This window comes from Micropterus salmoides, unplaced genomic scaffold (assembly GCF_014851395.1).
Source record: "Micropterus salmoides isolate LMB-PRFRI ecotype aquatic unplaced genomic scaffold, ASM1485139v1 Ms_hic_scaffold_19, whole genome shotgun sequence".
Classification (NCBI taxonomy): Eukaryota; Metazoa; Chordata; class Actinopteri; order Centrarchiformes; family Centrarchidae; genus Micropterus; species Micropterus salmoides.
In genome coordinates this window covers 2,136,907-2,141,045 of record NW_024041039.1, presented here as the reverse complement: position 1 = coordinate 2,141,045, position 4,139 = coordinate 2,136,907, and the positions used below count along the sequence as shown (strand labels likewise).

The following is a 4,139-nucleotide window of genomic DNA, read 5'->3' as shown; positions in this document are numbered from 1 at the left end:
TCATATTGTAGTTATTGCCCTGTTTGATCCGTGTTTTTCAATTAAATCACAGCAAAATGTTTATTTTGAGTTCATACAGCTGTAGTATTTGCGGGTTGTGTTTATTCACTTATGGCGTTGTATGTGTGATTGCTCAAAATGTCCAGCAGTCAAACTCAGGCGAGTAAAGCAAAGGGCATATTAACTTCGCTTTCAGTGTGAATACAGCTTTAGTTACCTTTTTTGGTGCAAGGTATTTTCAGAACAGTTTTAACAAATATTTTCAAAAGGTGATGGGAACAAAATCAGCAATTTCAAAAAGTGGTGGGGACGTGTCCCTAGCGTCCCCAGTGTAAATGACACCTATGCTTGCCACACAAACCTGGCTTAGTTCAACCCCGACAAAACGTTGCAAACTGATGCAAAAGGTTTTGGATTGAACTCGCCCCAGATGGAAAGTAACTCCTTCGATCTGTGCCGTTGAGCCAATCAGAATTCAGCAAAAAAGAGGATCAGTCCAAGCTGGGAGGGGCCGCTTGTATTCCCCCTCAATATTGAAAGTATAACTTTGGCCCAGACTGACACGTTAAAGGACAAAAAAATTATTTTCATATTAGTTTTTAAGTAAATTATTGTTACACTTTTTAGGGGTGCTTAGATAAAATTTTGCTTCAGCACCCCTAAAAAATTGCCCCTGGTCAATCCACAAAACAAGCTGTCTGGTAGTTTGCGTGAACAGGGTGGCCTATTATGGAGTCAAATTCCCTGCCTGAATTATTATGTCAGTCTGACCCTGCTAGTGTACGCGCAGAAACAAACAAAACCCAAAGTGGAATTTGCTAAGTATCTCAGAAAATGCCACCAACACTAAATACCAGTGTGAACGTATGATGCCTTCAAACTAAAAAGGCGCTACTGAAGGTACAAGAAAGAGGACAAGAGAAATAATTCTCAAGAAGTACATTGATAAAGTAAGAAACACGCCATACAACAGATACCACAAAGCTATTCACAGAGCATGCAAAACATGCACATACAAACATAAACACAATTGCTAGTTCCGCACCCAACTAAAATCTTTCTTGAATTATTAGAAACACATTTAACATTATCCAATGAAGGTTAAAATCAAGGGCAACTGGACTTGGTTGAAGATACTGGAAGACGTTTCGTCCCTCATCCAAAGGGCTTCGTCAGTTCTGACTGACTCAGCTATTTAACCTCAGTGGGGTCGTTGGCCCGGGTCATCGATACCGCTGGTTCGTTAGTGTTCCTTGTTGCTGTGACGACAGTCGTTACAGTCGTTAAGACTACCTGTGGCCAAGACTGAACGACCATCGTTGGTATCTTCACCTGAGGCCAATAGGTTACGTTTGTCGAGTTTCCTGGGAAGTGATGAAAGGACAGCATTGTAAGTGGGGGATAAGTGGTGGCGTAGACCCCCTCCCCTGTTCAATGACGGCTTCTCCACCCTGGTGTAGATGGCTTCCTTGACACCTCTTTCAAACCATCCATCTTCTCTGTCTAAAATGTGCACCTGGTGGTCCTCAAACGAGTGTCCTCTGTCCTTCAGATGTAAGTAGACTGCAGAGTCTTGACCTGAGGAGTTGGCCCTTCTGTGTTGAGCCATGCGTTTGTGTAGTGGTTGTTTAGTCTCCCCAATATACAGGTCTGTGCATTCCTCACTGCATTGGACCGCATACACTAGATTGCTTTTCTTGTGTTTGGGTGTGCGGTCTTTGGGGTGGACCAGCATCCGCCACCTGCTAGCTCAGTGAAGTGCAGTTTAGATTGAGGAGAAGAGACTGTGCAGGGGGTTTTATAGCCCCAGGGGAAGGTGGGACTTCTTTTCACTGTGCGCTGCTGTTTTCAGACTTGTGCTGTGTGCAGCATGAAATCAGATCACAGAATGATGAAAAAAGGCAAAAAGCCTATTCCTACCTGACTTTATTATTAAAACGACAATAGCTTGTGTTGTTATGCTCAATATTCTGTGATCTGTAACACTGGTTTTAAACCGCATTTGCTATTAGGGCAGCCTACTACCAGTAAACACAGGTTTAGCCAAATCAACCAGGACAGAAATCTTCCACAATATTAATATTGTTTAAAACAAAAAACACAGGATTGGTAACTATACTATTGGTAACTAGGGTAGCAAAACAACATAGACCATAGTAGGCTATATAATACTTAGTAATAATGATGAATACATATCCAATATGCTTGTTCCTCAAGAGTACACTTAACTGGATCGATAAATAAATAGGTATAGATAGTAAGTATGGATTTATGGATTTGGAGCTCAGACAGTCCTTTAAAGATGTTCATAAATTTTGGATCGTGTCACAATAATAAAATAGGTGCTCTGTTGTTTCTACATGTATGTTAGTCTTCTGTAATGAATTACAATGGTGTGTCACTACTGCAAGGAACTGTGGAACGGAATTATCTTCTTACCTTTCGTAAATGATTGTCAAGTTTTTACTATCCTAACGGAGATAAGAAAGGAAGCACAGTACATTGGGCGGCTGTGGCTCAGAGAGTGAGTCGCCCACTAATCTGAAGATCTGCGGTTCCATCCCCCGGCTTCTCCAGTCTGCATGTTGAAATGTCCTTAGGGAAACATACTAAACCCCAAAATATGATTTATTCCTAACCATGAAACAGCAATGTGCTCTTCTCTGTTTAAGTACGGCCTCAATGTCTCTGCCGTTTGGTCTTGTCTGTGATCCTGAAATATACTTACTAAAATTCTATTTCTGTTACTGTTATGTCAGTGTAACCATAGTATGTTCAGGAAGTGTGGTTACATTTCAATTTCCAGTACTGCTATTTATGTATTTACAAGCGATAGACATAATATTCCCTTTGTAAGTGGAGACAACCTTCACCCCCAGCTCTGAGTCAGCCTTTACTGTAACCCCCCACCCCCTTCTCTGATAGAGAGCACGAGGAAGGTTTTGCTCACTGATATCTGGTCCGGCCCACGGACTCTATGGGTGGAGTCACCTTAATATAAAGGAGCAGGTCTCTGTGTTTACTGACAGACTTGGAGGAGACACCAGCGAGCTGCTGACCTGAAACATTCACAGGAACAGGGTGGTGAGTCTGACTTTTTACTCGTTTGAAAACTTTTCATATTAAATGAAGGTTTGAGTTCAACAACAACAGAGTGACGCAGGAATGTGAGGTTGTTTAACTTTCCGGGGCCCCTAAGTAAGAGGAGCCCTGATATCTTTAGACGTTATATCGTGGCGAGCCGTCGTTCACTCATGATAAATCGCTTCTTTTGATCAAGCAGGAAAAGAGGAGCAGAGAGGAGGTATATAGTTAAACTGATGACTCTTCACTGTGGTCACAGTTAGTAACTATAACACCTCCCACTGATATCTGCATCTGGTTTCACACAAACTGTTTTCTTGAATCATCCAAATGTCCAGATGAAACATGGCTGCCTCACAAAGTGCCATTCAGTTTAGATCTCCATGAAGCAGAGCAGTAACATCCTCCACCTGCTCCATGAGGCCATCTAGTGGACTGATGCTAGAAGTGGATCAGCTGATGGCAGCTTACTGCTCTCATTCTACCTGACCAATGAGAACAAGCAGCATCTTCTCTGTCCAGCAACAAAGCACTATTGATCCATGTATTGATTAGTTTGAAGTGTAGAGTTGTTTTTGCACGTGTAGGGCGCCCGGTTAGACTTTCAAAGAGTACTAGTGCTTAACGTTGGGAAACTTTGCAGTTTGGTTATGATGCTACAGGGCTTCCCCCAGTCCGCTGAACTCTCTCTCTGAAGCATTAAAAACTGACTCCAAGGGGTCTGGACCATGAATGGGTTGGCGAGGACGTTGGTTGATTTCTGACATTGTTCTAATACATAAACAGTAAATGTCGTCTTGTTTTTCCTTTTCATCAAGAGTCAAAGCAGCAGGAGTTCCTGTTATGAGTGAGTTAGTTGTTGTATCATAAAGTCATTCAGATATTTGTCTTTTTTATCTTTCAGGAAACCACAGGTTGGACACAAAAATCACCACTTAAGTGCTGAAAAACACGTTAAAAATGGGGAACGTACCGTCAGAAAGTAACATGGGCGAAAACCTGAGATGCTGCAAGTGTGATATAGTCCTGCCTCCGTGCAAATCCTTCGATGATTT

At 42.1% G+C, this 4,139-nt stretch overlaps 1 long non-coding RNA gene across 1 annotated transcript; it reads left to right on the top strand.

The window, feature by feature from the left end:
• The first annotated feature begins 2,940 nt into the window (after positions 1-2,940).
• LOC119910693 lies at positions 2,941-4,139 on the top strand. The gene is made up of 2 exons (XR_005445685.1): positions 2,941-3,084; positions 3,989-4,139. It is a non-coding gene; the product is annotated as an uncharacterized LOC119910693 (long non-coding RNA).